The sequence below is a fragment of the Macadamia integrifolia genome, chromosome 7 (genome assembly GCF_013358625.1).
Source record: "Macadamia integrifolia cultivar HAES 741 chromosome 7, SCU_Mint_v3, whole genome shotgun sequence".
Classification (NCBI taxonomy): domain Eukaryota; kingdom Viridiplantae; phylum Streptophyta; class Magnoliopsida; order Proteales; family Proteaceae; genus Macadamia; species Macadamia integrifolia.
The window spans coordinates 3,181,646-3,197,333 of NC_056563.1; positions in this window are offsets into that span (position 1 = coordinate 3,181,646).

Genomic DNA, 15,688 nt, shown 5'->3' on the forward strand with positions numbered 1-15,688 from the left:
GATGATATGGAAATCTCCTCCATGCCCTTAGTGCTTTAAGTGAGTGAAAATCAGAAAATCTTTAACAAAATTCTCCAAAAAAAAAAGACAACCATGAGATTCGAACTTGACCTCCTGGTGAGCAAGGGAATTTTGCACACTATAGCTCACCAACTACACTAGGTAGTTGTTGTCAGAGAGATATGACTGATAATGTTTAAGGCCTTTAAAATACAAAACCTGCAAAAAGGGAGTAAAACCCAAGGTAGTTCCATTCTAAATATGTAAAATTCATGCTTTACTACCTAAGATTTCGCACATAAATGTGCTCATCAGTAGGTGATGTCAAACTCTAATAGCAAAAACAACCAACGGGTCATCCTTCCTATTAGGGCTGGTTTCTCGAAGAGGTATTTGATGGGATCCATCCTTAAGATCAAATGAACTAGATAAGAAACCATGTAGTGTCGTAAACTTTTTGTTGCCCAAATCAATGCCGCACAAGTTCTTTCCAAAGATGTGTACCGTGTCTCATATTCTAGGAACTTCTTACTAAGGTAGTATAAAGCATGCTCTGCCCCTTCTTTCCTCTCTTTTTGTGCTAGCAAAGAGCCTATGGAATATTGTCCTATGGATAAGTACAAGAGAAATGGTTCTCCTTCCACCGGCGGTGTCAATACTGGTGGGTTCATGACGTATCCTTTAATTTTATCAAAATCTTGTTGGAATTGATCATTCCATTCCGTGGGCTAATCCTTCTTCACCAGCTTAAAAGTTGGTCCACAGATGGTAGTCAACTAAGCTATGAATCTTCTAATATACTGGATGTGACCCAAAAATCCTCGTATTTGCTTCTCAGTCCGAGGTGTGGGCATTTCCTGAATTGCCTTGATTTTGATAGGGTCAACATCAATGCCTCTTTCACTCACTAAGAAACCTAAAAAATTTCATGTTGTTGCCCCGAATACACACTTCTGAGGATTTAACTTTAGCTGATACTTCTTGATTCTTTCAAAGAATCGCTTTAGCGTGAGAATATGCCTCTGTCGGTCTTTTGACTTTACTATCATATCATCCACATAGACCTCCACATATTTTTTCATCATGTTATGGAATATGGTCGTAGCTGCTCTCTGATAAGTTGCCTCAGTGTTTTTCAATCCAAAAGGTATCACCTTGTAACAATAAGTTCCCCATGGAGTGGTGAAAGTTGTCTTCTCACGAACTTCTGGGTGTATGTTTATTTGGTTGTATCCCGAGAATCCATTATGTTTATTTGGTTGTATCCCGAGAATCCATCCATAAATGATAACGGAGCATGCCACACCGTGTTATCCACCCATACATCAATGTGAGGTAATGGGAAGTCATCTTTAGGGCTTACTTTGTTAAGATCACGAAAGTCCACGCACATTCATACCTTGCCATCTTTCTTCAGTACTGGTACCATGTTGGCCAACCATTGGGGGTATTTCACTACTTGTAGAAATCTTGCCTTCCACTACTTCACAACCTCTTCTTTGATATTTTTGCTCCATTCTGGATGCATTCTTTGGAGCTTTTGCTTTATCGGCTTTTCCCCAAAGTAAGTCGGCAATCTATGCTGCACGATGTTAGGGTCGATACCAGGCATATCCTTATAAGACTAAGCAAAGACCTCGGTGAACTCCTTTAGAAGACCAATCATCTGTTCTGCTTCTTCATCATCTAGGGTAGTACCAATTTTTACCTCTCGAAGGCATTGGTTGGTTCCTAGATTAATAACCCGAGTATCCTCACGGATGGGTTGTGATTTCTTTGGTTTGCATTGTTTTATTGATTCTTGATAACTATTAAGATCATCATTAGAAAAAGGAGGCAAGTCATACTCGGAATTAGAAATTTTATTCAAAAAAGGAGTAATAGACTCGATATACAAGGACTCTGGACTCTCCTTGAGAGGGGAGGCCGACAAGAAATCATAAACAATAGACTCAACTACAGACTTGATAATTGGTTTGATGCTTTCGCTCGGGGTATTCAGGCTGGTTGACTCAATAGCATGAGCAAACTTGAAGTTTTCTCCAAGGCTTGTCCAGTTCAGGAGTGGTTCGGTGACTCGATGGATGAGGAGGTGTGGCAAAGGACCTTCTTCTCCTTCTGAAAAATTTGATGCTATTTCTTCAACGACACAATGGTTTTTTTTGGATAAGTGCCTTTTCTTCATAAATACCAGCTGATCAACCTCGTGCTCTCAAAAACCAAACTTTTTTAGGGGTGAGGATTGGTGGAGACTCCTCAATCCTCTTTCTATAAAGTCCATCCTTTCAAGCCAGTTGAGGGATGTTATCCTGATGCCTCGGTCACAACTTTGACCACCTTCACGAACCTTCCCGTTGTAGTTGAGTCGGGCACAAGACATGTAAACTATCATTCTTTGTGTTATTCTTTGCTTTGCATATTCACTTCTTCCTCTGAAAGGACGAGGCTTGAGCTCATGTAGATCTCGGGCACTTGGTTCTTGTAGGAGAGAGCAAATGTAGCTTTTCAAATCGATGGGAAACGGTAGACTCCAGGTGAGCCTTATCTTCTTTTCCCATTCTCTTTTCAGGAAGACTCGAGGACTTGGTGCCTCCCTTGATTGGTTCAATGTTGTGGGGTCACTAGAGGAAGACCCATTCTCAATTAGTACAATTTTTGCTGTCTCGATGATGCAACTATCTTGATCCCTTTCTTTGACTAGCCTTTGTTGTAGTTCCACTTCATGAGTCATCTAGTCGAACTTGTCTTGGAAAAATACTTCAAATCCTAGTTGCATCTTTGTGGCAGTTTCATCAAACCATGGCTCCACATTTCTGCAGAAAGGAAAATCCTTTCTTTCTTTTACAAAATACCCATTGAGAGTAGGGTAATAAGAGACGGAAATCTTCCTAGTCATCCTCAGCACTTTCTGCCCCTTGGTGGTCGGAGGAGTGTACCCGACACCATTCTTTCCTTTATTCACTGCCAAACTAGGCTGCTTTGAAACTCCTTGACGATGTTTCCCTAGTCTCATGCCAGGAAAATAATGCATATTCTTCATCATTTGATTCATTGGCGGACTCCAGATGACTTTATAGTTAGCTAGGATTTTCTCCTTTGGAACTTCTTTGGTAATGGCTCCACAAGTTGTATCTAATTTAAAACCACTTAGTTGAACTTCCTGGTCTTGTTCTTCTCCATTTTCAATATTGGCTAAGGTGTTAACCACCTCGGGATCTCCGGCTACTGTGATCACCTTTCCTTTATGAATGAACTTCATTATTTTATGGAGCCTAAAGGACCACTACCTTCACATGATGCAACCAAGGCCTTCCCAAGAGTATGTTAAAAGCTGTCGGTATATCAATGACTTGAAAATCAATATCAAACTTCACCGGACCAATCTTTACGGTAAGAGCAAGGATGCCAAAGAATTTCCTCTTTGTATTGTCATATACATGTATAGTTTGGGTAGTCGGCTTCATTTCTTCCAGGCTGATGCCAATACTCTTTGCCGATCTCAAGGGTAGCACATTCAAAGAGGACCGGTTGTCAACAAGAACCTAGGGAACCATCTTGTCAAGGCATTCTACCGTGATGTGGAGAGCTCAATTATGCTGGTCCCCTTTGGGAAGCTCTAAATCTGAGAATACCAAGGAGTATACCACATAGGTTGCCCTACTTTATGTGCGAGATGTGCCACATTTATCTCGATCGGAAACTGTACATTGGTGAGAGACTTCAAAACTGCTTCACGGTGTTGCCATCAATAATCCCCAAATTGAGATATTAGCCTGGGACTTCTTAAGTTGAGCTAGTACCGGATTCTCAGGTTTTTTTTCAAGATATTGGTTCCAGCCTCATTGGTCCCTAACTGTTCCACTGCTAGAGCCTTACCCCTATAGTCTCTTCCACTTCGAGTTTCCATCACGTTGAAAGGTTTCTTTACAATAATCTTTGTGGGATAACAATCTTCATCATCACTATTTATTATGGTGATTATCCCTATCATGGGATCATCCTCTTCTTCTGATTCTCCCTACCTGCTTAGGGTGGGAAGTCGAGGTCCTCCATAAATATCCACAGCCCTGGCTCGTAACTTTTTTACTGGATTAGAAAGCTATTGGAATGCAGTGTCTACTACCTCTATGAATGTGTCATCTAGCCCTATTTTCTCCAGATCATCCAACTGCTCACGGTAGTAACGATCATTGATAGTTACTTCACCCAGCATATTGTCAATTTCTTCCACTCTTTCCTGTATCCTCATTGTGCTTGAATTCACTTCACATAGCTTTTGTTCCATTTTTAATGCGGAGTCCCATTCATCCATATAAACTTGTGTCGGCTCTCTAGATTCTTCATCATTTTTTGAATTTGATGTAGAATCATCTCCTCCTATGCAGAGGGAAGACTGAATGCCACCTGTCGGATCAACTATTAAGTCATCACCACTGATAGCATAGACTAAGAAACATGTCTGGTGATTTGGTGAGTAATATTCCGATTCATCATCATTATCATTGTAGCATGGCCCTTGGTAGTCATCCCAATTTGGATACTCATCATCCTCTTGGGAATCATAGTCATCTCCATCATTCTCATCCTCATTCTCTTCCTCATCGTCATCGTCATCATCCTCTTCTTCACTGATTTCCCCCTCACTTGGTTCTCTATCAGATTCCTCTTGACTATCAAATTCTCCTGTATCCAAACACTCATAGTATTCAGAGCATATAGACCGAAAGATTTCCACAGGGTTAGACTTGACATCACTGGTTCGAAGTTGGATCAGACATGATTCATCATCCTCTGTGTCACTCCCTATGTGAGTTAGGGAGGTGTGCTCTTTGATCTGTTCCCCTATGGCTAATATGGTTATTGCTCTGAAAAGATCATTTGTAATCTCTTTGATTACCTCTGGATTATCCTCTGAAGATATAGTGGACTGAATTAGAGAAGTAGGATCACCCTCCTAGTCTTCTCCTAATGCATTCACTAGCCTTGTTGATGAAGTCATCTTTAGGGAGTCCGGTAGTGCAAGCATACCCTTTCAATCGTACCCATTCGTCCATCCTTCTTTTGGGTTATATACCGAACCTTGAAAATGGGATTGATATAAGGGTGATGAAGGATGAGAAAATTCCTTCTCCTTGATGGTGGGGGAAAGGTTGATGATATGGCGGAGACTGATAATATGGTGAAGGTGGGAGGTATAGTGGAGGTTGGTAATATGGTATGGTAGATTCTTCTGTTGATGAGGAAGGATGAATGGTGGGAGTCTGATCTTTTAATTCTTCTTCTGATATTCTCTTCTTTTGGGGCTCCTCATGGCTCTGGCCCTTTGATTCTTGATTTTACTATAAGAGCGGGAATTTATATGATTCTTCTGAGCTCTGGGTACAATGGGTTGAGTGGGATCGCTCTCTGTGGCTTTGTCATCTAGATTGTTCATATGATCGGGGAGTGGATTGGTATTAACATTGGGAGGTTGTTTCACCTTGACCTCAATGGTTCCGTTGTCAACCAAGTCCTGAATTGCATATTGCAAACCCAAACATCTTTCAGTGTTGTACCCCTTCTGAGTGTGATAAGTACAATATTTATGATCCCTATACCAAGCTGGAGGAGGGTTGTTGATCACTCTTGGAGCCACTACTATCAATATACTGCTATCATGGGCATTCCTAAATCAGAAAACTACCTTCTTGGACGAGGTGCCTTTTGAGAGGGTGCATCTACTTATATCACAAATGGCTGTGGAGAAGTGGCTGGTGAGACTGACTGTTGAACTGCACTTACCATATTAGTTTCCAGACCCTTTCCATGTCCAACTTGGGTATTCTTCCCTGCATCTTGGGAGGTTCCTTAATACTGAGCTTCCCTTAGGATTCTATTTTCCACATGTGTGTCATTGGCTATTAGGGCATCAAAAGTCTATATATATTGGTAGTAGAGGACAACATAGTAAGGATTTGATAAGTTCAATCAATAGCTCCACCTTCTCTGCTTCTGAAGGCCAATCTTCCATCTTGGAGGCCTTATCCCTAAACCTCATCAAGAAGGCAGTGAATCCTTCTCTAGGCTATTGTCTCAATGTCTCAAGCTCTCGATGTTTCACATCTACTTCAGTGTTGTATGAGTACTGCTTGGTGAAGGCTTTCACCACTATTGTCCAATTCTGAGTTTTGGATGACTTCAACTGAGTGAGCCACCTTAATACTGGCCTTAATAGGGTTAACATGAAGGCTTGCCCCATCTGGTTATTTACAAGTTGCCATGACTTGGCGATGCTAAGGAAGACTTTGAGATGAGCTTTGGGTTCTCCTGACCCATCAAACCTGTCGGTCTGCCACTTGAATTTCTCAGGAATCCTTGCCCAGAAAAGAAACTCATTTCATCTAAAACCACTACTTGGCTTTTTGATCTTTTCCCTACTAGGAGCATATTTTCCAATTTTTCCAATTGCTCCTTAACTTTCCTTTCTCTCTCCATTTCTAGAGGTTCCATTCGGACGTGTGCCGCAAATTCCTCTTCTTCATCTTCAATCACTACCCTAGAAGGAGGGACCCTAGAATAGGCCCCTCGTTGGCCATTAGGATGGGTAAGCGAAGATCCTCTTTGAATGGCTGGTCTGACTTGCTCTGGTTCTTCTGATTCAACTAGGGAAGAGTTCCCGCAATGACCTGTAGCTCTATTTTGTTCCAAATCTCTTGTAGTTGGTACCGGCTCAGTCCTGAGATCAGCTCTGGGAGGATTCTGAAGTGCACGTAATATCTGAGCTATCCCTCTCTTGACTTCATCCATTTCTATCTGCAAGGTCTCCATAGGGCAAACCAATGCCTATTCGGGTGATTCAGAGTCGGGTGGATCCATACTAACTGGGCTATAATCACTCGGAGGTAGGCAATCTAGAGGAGATGATGGAGGTGATACTGGACTTAGGCGAGTCAACCGATTACCCTGACATGTCTAGAGGGACCACGGAGAATACTTGAGGTGTGGAATTGTACCTGAACCAAAAGTGGTTTATTTTAGGATTCTTAAATTTCCAACCCCTTGTTCACACTTTCACTAGATTAACAACCAATGATCCATCCAAAGTTAGTCCACTTAATGATAGGAAGTGGATAGGGTTTGACGCCCCCAGTCCACTTAATGTCATAAGTAGGAGATTCATGCAATTGGCTTGTCGAGAATATTCCCATAAGACATTCCATGTAATAAAATCATGCTTTCCTTGCTCTTTTTCCCACTAGGTGTCCTTCCTCCCGATTTTCTCAGGACTTTACGTGACTCTGATGGGATTGCCCCTGAGTCACGTATTTGGATACTTTTTTCTTTTAAGGAGGATGGACACTTTTTATCTGAAACCCACTTAGGAAAGCAATTCTTTATAATAGAAATATAATACAGAAAAATTCCTTTTCAATACTGCAAACAAGTCTTATAGTTAGCTTATGGTGCTCCTAGCTTCTCCATCTATTTTCTACATGATGCTGAGTATGCAGTAGATGCAATAGGACCAACAAGGCTTCCTTAACAGGATCTATATACACAAGGTATATGATCCTTTTGATATACCCGTAGGTACGAGATCATAGGGGTGACTTCATTGCCTATTACTCGTGACTACACTTGAGGTTAAGCAACTGGCCACAGGGTGGTGGAACCATGAGTGATTGTGTGCAAAAGTGTAATGCGGGAATACCATTATCCGATCTCAGAATGTCATAAAGTGCACGGACCTCCCTGAGGGTGCTGAGACAGTTATGAACATCCTCGCCGTTTAATAATACTACACACCCTTGTACAGGAAGCAGGTATCATTTGCTCTTAGAGTACTCTCCATGACATGTGCTGACCTCCTCAAGGGTGAGGGCACGACAGGGATTCCCTCACTAAATGATTTCACTTTGAGCACGATGCATGATGTGGTTAGCGAATACAATTACAAACATGGAGTTAGCCAAACACATTTTCAAACAAATGTGTTTGAAAATGTCCTTGCATTTAAAAGAAGCATCTAGTATCGGAAGCATGACATTTATCCCCAGCAGAGTCGCCACTATGAGGGTAGCGGCCAGAGAATGATGAGATGTCTCTCTTCCCTTGGGGGAAAGGACTTGCATCCATTCTTCCCTCGCTCCTCTCTTTCTGTTTCATGAGGGAGGGGTATGTCATGTGTACTTTGCTTGTGGGCCCCGCACCGCCATATCCCCACCTGGGATTATGGGACTAGGACTCGGGTGGGCCCAATTTCAGAGAAAATGGTCTTAAAGTTGCTTTGGTCCAGAGATTTAGGGTAAGTGTCAGGTTATAGAATTGGGAAGGTGTTAGGCACCCAATCTACCCGGTTCGATCGATCTTCCTGCTAGATGCTTAAGAATGAACATTTTTCACAATTATTTCTATTCCACATGCATGGCTAAGTTATCACACATATATACATTGACTGAATTTAAACAACTATGTACACTAAAACAAGGTCTATATAAAGTCTACATGATGAAAATTCGGTTAAGAAATTGTACCTGAACTTAACCCCTATTTTGGGTCAAGAGGGGTGAGCCCCTGATTAGTACCGTTCAGACTATCTTTCGGATTCTTCTGGCTCAGGGGAAGATTGTCTTAACCTCCAACTTTCTTTCTTGAGAGATTTTGATTGTGATGATATTCGGGTAGAGTTCTAACTAGGAATGGCTACTTTCAGATTTGGATTCGGACAGATCTTCGATTGGGGAAGACTATTTTTGAATTTGGATTCAGATAGGGCTTTGGCCAGGGAAGGCTATTTTCGGGCTTCGGATGAGGTGGCACTTCGACAGAGCTTCCGCTAGGGATAAGCTAGGGGAGAGCTAGGCTGAGGAGGCACTTTGACAGAATTTTTGCTGGGAATGAGTATTTCTGAAAAGATTCCAAGGGCACTCAGACAGAGCTTCTGCTAAGAACTGCTATTTTTGGAAACAAATGGATTGACCTAAAAATAGATTGAAGATCCCCCAAAGCCCCAAAGCCCCGAAGAACACTTTAAAGATCCGAGCAGAACTCCGGATCTTGACAAAGATCTCTTTGTAGACCCAAAAAACCTCAAGGGGGAGGGATTTCTACTTTTGGTAAATATCAAGAACACTCAAAGGGGGGAGGTTAAAACACATGCTATTTTTGGAAAGAATGGATTGAACTACAAACTTCGATTGAGGATCTTCAAAGTCCCTAAAAACACTTCAAAGATCTGAACAAAATTTTGGATCTTGACGAAGATCGCTCTGAAGACCCGAAGAAACTCAAAGGGGGAGGGGAGGAGGAGAGAGGGTAGAGCTTCACTTCCTAAGGGTGGTTGTGGTGTTGTGTTCTTGGTCTCTTAAATCCAAAGGAGGGGGTATTTATAGGATATTCGGGCCACCAGGGAGGTGAAAGAATGGGTAAAAAAGGGGTTTTGGACAAATAGGAGGAGAGAGAATTTTTAGCCAATGGGTAAAAAGTGGGTTTTTGGACAAACAGGAGGAGAGAATTTTTAGCCAATGGATAAAAAGTGGATTTTTGGATTAATAGGAGGTTACGGCATAGGGTACGCTAGCGGAGTAGTGCATACACAAAAATAGGTGAAGAGGAAATTTCTTCACCCATCGGGCCAGTGGAACGCAAATCCTGGCAGCTAACGATGGCATAGAAGGTTGGGTTGAAATGCATGGGGCATGACTGAAATGGTTGCACGAGAGGGCAGGCAATGTGCATGGGCTGGCATGTAGCTATGCATATGCTTGGTAGCACATGTGCAAGGTGTGCAGCAGGGTGCGCATAGTAGCAGCAAGCAGGGGCTCTAGCAGTAGCCAGTGGGGAGCTAGAAGTAGCCAGCGAGGGCATGTGCAGAGGCAGGCAAAGGGGGCTGGTTGGCAGGCCAGCTTGAGTAACATGCATGCGGGCTGGCCTACTGGCCAGCATGTGCATCATGCGTGCGGGCAAGGCTGCTGGCTAGCGGGCATACAAACATGAAATTCTTTTATGACAATTATGGGAGATCCGACTATCCGATTTTAACGTACCATATATCGTCGGAATCGTATTTCTAAGCACTATCCATCTTTACAATCATCTTGATCAGATTCCTTCGTATATAAAAAATTCAAATTTGGACCCTCTTCTCTCCCGCATGGGGATTTCAAGGATTTTCAGATAGGGGATAAAGTTGGGGTATTTGGGTAGGTAAGGAATTTTTCCAAGTTTTCAGCAGGCTCGCCAGTGTGCGTGACATAAGTACAAAAAAATATAAATTTTTTGGGACAATTGCAGGAGATCCGACGGTCCAATTTTGACGTGCCATATATCGTCAGAATCGTATTTCTGAGCACCATCCATATGTATGGTCATCTTGACTAAATTCCTTCGTATATAAAAAGTCAAATTTAGACCCTCTTCTCTCCTGCACGAGGGTTTCCAGGGTTTTCAGATAGTTGGGGAATGTCCGAGTTTTCTTAGTGAATCATCATCTTCATTGATCGGCAGTCAGAAGTTGCGTCTAATATCTGTATTTCATCATAGCTGGAGGAGGGTGACAAAATTGGGTGTCTACAACAGGCTCCTAACCACAATTAAGGTTTGTATCGTTAGGTGATTGATGGCAATTCTTAGACCAAGGATACTTCTTAATATGTTACGATAGTATTATATCGGACTTAGTTACTTGTTAGGTGGATAATAATAAAATAAGATACATATATATGCTTTATGGAATATTTATGTTTGTCTGCATAAACCCATCTCTTACTGAGCTAGTTGGAGCTCACACCACGTGTGTGTTGTTTTTTTAAATGATGATGCAGGTACATTAAATCTAATGGGTAACGATATTTCTTCATCTATGGCTCTGTACAATAGGGATTTGGTGAACATTAGAGCCTATGGAATATGACATGGACTGTGTATGTGACATAGGTGCCTATAGTGCATTGTGAACAAGGATTTGTGTTGTCATCATCATTTTTTGTTTTATATTTTTTATTGCTATACTTGTGGAATTTATTACTATGGCTTGTTATATAATTATGAGATAATTTGGATATGTATTTTTAAGTATCACTTAGATGTCCCCAGTACTGGCAAATTGATATTCTATCTTACTATCTCGTTGCATTTGATTTAGTATGGCTCTTGTTATGGATTATGAAGTTAACATACTACTTTAAAGATCTTGACAGTATTGTAGGACAACAGTAAGCATCCTAGTCACATCACTGAAATCTTACAATACTTGTTGATTATTGAAGAATAGTGGTTGATCTGCAACTTGGTCTTCCTTCTTCATAGAAAGCAATTTCATCTTTCAATTTTTTAAGGTTCTTCATTGGGAACATTACTCTGATACCACTTATTAGATAAAATGGCATCACCCAAGAGGGGGTAATTTGAAACAATCTCACAACGTTGAGTATTCATTTGTTCAATGATCAACATCAAATCCCATAAACAGTACATTGATTGATCAAACTCAAGTACCAAGGAAAATTATAGTATTAACACATTTGCTATTTGTAAATATTTTACCATAGATACTTGTAAGCACAAGGTTAAAAAAAAATTGTAATTGTGAGATTGCAACTTAATGTAATCATTTAAATATATATATATATATATAAAATTAATAAAGGACTAAAAGATAGTTAATAACTTATACAAGAAAGAGGTGAGTGAGCCATTGAAACACAGCCAATTTATCATAATTGAATCCTCTTTGATCCTAACTCCACCCCCACAGTCCACCTAACTATGAATTTTCTCTATTATGTGATTCTTTTCCTAGGCAAGAATGAAGCCCTTACATCAACCAATCTTAGTCCTTCAGATTGGACCTAGACCTCAACACGGCCAAGGATATCTTCAAAATACGACCACAATCCTTTAAGTTGTGCACCTAGGTCCACACCCAAGGATTTCCACCCAGGCATAATGTCGAGGATTTCATATAGTCACAATACTGTTGGATTGTGTACCTAGGCTAGCAACTAAATATTTCCTCATATACTCCACACATATTCATAAGTTAACCCTAAGCACCTTTGCAACAATTGACTTCTTTTTTTAAGGCTGATATTTGCTCATTTTTGTTCAGTTGCATCTTCACAAGATCTTTTCCTTGCCATTTTCTTCAAACAAATTCGACATGAAGCTCTTCATATTGTGAGAAGGCACTTCTTTATGTGAAAATTTAAGTCCTTGTAGTTGTGACTCAAATCCTTTTATAGGCATCCAACTAGCCATTAAACTAGTCATTAGAGTTCAACCAATTCAAGTTGATTTTGAATTCAGTCATAAGAACTTTAATCATAAGTTACTAAAATTTATCATTAATCAAAGTCTTCCCTAAGTTCTAAGAAAAAAACTAGTAGTTAGGTCCTCTTGAACATCAATGAAGATGCCTTGAGAACTTAAGACTTAATTATCCACTAAGCTCATTCATTTAATGATCCGAACTACTATTATTAAATAATTAAACATCTATTTAGTATTGACTGCAAGCCACTACGGGTGACCACAAAAATAGAGATCCCAACTAACCAAGCTTTTATTTGGACGAACAATCGCATAATTGACTACTACTATCATTCATCGGTCTACACTTAGAGATCGTTCATTCAGTCTCATCGAATATTTACATGGATAGCCATGAACAGCAAGGTCTAATTGCACTCTAATCTAAACCACTCAGCTTCTTGAGTTTTCACTTAGGTCTCATTATTTTATAAGATTTTCTTGATCTTGCTTGGATCTATACATCATGATTAAATTAAATATTACAATATAAGCTCTTTTAATTTTGATCTTTATTAAAGACACCATCTTCATATTTTAATTTAGATTTTGAAGCACTTCTTTATCTCTCATGGATGTACAAACAAATGTAGCTCTTAATGGTTGATCGACTTCAACAACTTCTCATCTTATTCAACATGCTTTGTTATTGTCTTCAAAAATGATCCTCACTGAATTAGTTGCCACTGCTCATTCACATGTTAAAACACCCAAAATTAAAGATTGATTATCAATGCTCTACACATGCCTCAGATACACACGTTAGAATACCCAATCAAATAAAAAGGTTTTTCATATCCAAAACTAATCTAACTAATAAACATCTTTAGATTCAACAGATGCAATCAATTGATTGAACTTTTCAAAGAGACTTCTACAAAATGTTAAATTCTCCCCACACAACATTTGTGCAACCTCTACGAAAGTTCGTAGAATAGGGACTCAAGAACCTTACTCTCGGATTTCAGATAAGTGTTTCAAGGAAGTCTGTCAAGACCATCCATGGACTCTTAACATTAAGCATGGTTGTTTATTCAAAGGGCTAAGTTTGACTTCATTTTTCTTTGTAAGCATAGAAGTCCACAAACAATAATCTCAACAAATTTTCAAGTCAAACTACCAATTTTTTGGGTCTGTTCATTTAGGTTTCCAAATGACATACTTGGGCTTTTTCATCTTGTGGATATAAACATTAGGATTATATGAATATATAAATTAAAAAAAAAAAATCTCATGTCTTGAAAGGTTTTTAAACTTGATGTAGCTTTGAGTTCTTTAATCTTTCACTTCATGGAAGTTCATAGCTTCATCAGAGATGTTTGTTAGCAACAATTATTCTTCCATCAACTTATCAATTCTTCCATCAATGGTTCTACCTCATTGAGTTGGGTTTCATCACTTTCTTAGCAAATAAACAAATATGTTAGAACACCCACACACACATCACACAAGATTTACATCACCAAAACACATTATCATTTTAGAACCATTTAGGTTCAACAAGGTTGTAGCTCTAAACACAATGGGTGCTATGTTAAATAATGGAGTGAGTGTTTTTTTGCAGCCATAGCTCCTAACCATAGGTTTTAGTTCAATAATTGTATTATATATTACCCATATTCCACATTTGACCATTTTCATTATGGATATAGGCACATTGTTGAAGCATGTATCTCCATCTTATGTTGTAGCATATATTTGCATTGTTATATTATCTATGGCATGATGGTTTGTTGATTATGGTATTTATGATGTGCGGATTAGTGATAGCTGTATGTGTGTATGTGCTTATTGTAGGGTGTTGTGTGATTTGTGACAATTGCATATACTAGTGTATATGAGTACTAGTAAAGATAAAGAATGAGTTGAAAAGTAGGTTCGGGTTTGTGTGCATCATTGATTCATCCCCTTTCAGTGGCTAGACGGAACCAACACTCTATGCTTGCTAGTATCCCTACATATAATTTTATAGTCTACTAATGGCCTCTGCATTCTGGCAATGCCACTAAAATATTGATGGAGAATTTTATCTGGATTGGTAACCCTAATACTTCACGGTCTATCATTGTTGAATGAAGCACTTTATATAAGCCAAAAAAATGTGTCTTGGGTGTTAGACAACTCCAAGATGTCAACAAGGTTAAGCTTTTCAAACTCTATTGGAATATAAAGAGAGATAAATGTTTTTTTTTTTTTTTTTTTTACGAGTATTATGTATGCAAAGTATTTCAACCCCAATGGCATTATAGAACGGAATGACAACACCTAAGTGGGTGAATTTAGTAACCATACTTTTTTTTTATGACTTATGATTGGGCCGTTTAATAGACACATTATATACACACTAAAAAAAAAGAATTTGGATCCTCTCCACTACACTTAACCTCAAGAACCTATCTCACACCCATGGATGGTGTGAGATGGGGTTGGATGGTTAAGTACAATGGAGAGGATCCAAGATGAAAAAAATGAAAGGAAATAGATGACATACCTCTATCCAATTGCACTGCATGGTCAATATACATGAATGTAAAACATATATGATAAAAATTATGAACTTGCCACTTAACATATATATTGATCATGTCTATGTAGTCTAAGCATCCAATGCATGAGAAACATTAAGATTAAAGCATACATGTATTGGAAAGTTAATAAAAATGATATCTAGAGTTATATCATTATGAAGAATTAAAACAAAACATATAAAATTCATGTACAAAATTAAATTACAAAGATACTGCTAAATCAGGATTTAGACTAGAAAGAGAGAAGACATGAAAATGGGTCAGAGGAAAATCCTATAACTAAAACCAACGGCAATAACTCATTGAAATACTATAAAAGAATCATAAAGCATCTAGGAAAACAAGATGGAAAGAAATAACCAATATTAACGTGAGGCTCCACTCGTAGACTAAGTTGTAGGTCTATACCCAGAGAGGAATAAGACCAAAAGATTGATAGAGGATGAAATTGCCCCATAAGCCTTACTAGAGAAGACATTTTGCCGCTTGCTACTTGGTCTCTCATAGGAAGAGAACTCCGAAAAGAAGAAAAAAAATCCATTTATGGGAAAAGAGTAAGCATTTTAACCCCCAAAGGCTTCACCTTGAAGGAGGCATCATTGCCAAACTGTGTTACAACTGGAATCACGAGTAGCTTCTCTAAGATGCTACCAAAAAAACCACCTACTCAAATTTATGAAGACATGTGAAAAGTAATGATGAAATTCGAGGGTTACTCTTTAAAATTTGATATGTGTTCAATCCAAATCATTCTCTAATCTCCAATATTTTTTCCTTTTTGGTAAACTAAGAATCCAATGGTTTCTACCCCAAAGAAAAAGAAAAAAAATCCAATGGCTGACATTGCCATACCTTTTTTTTTGTTTTTGGCA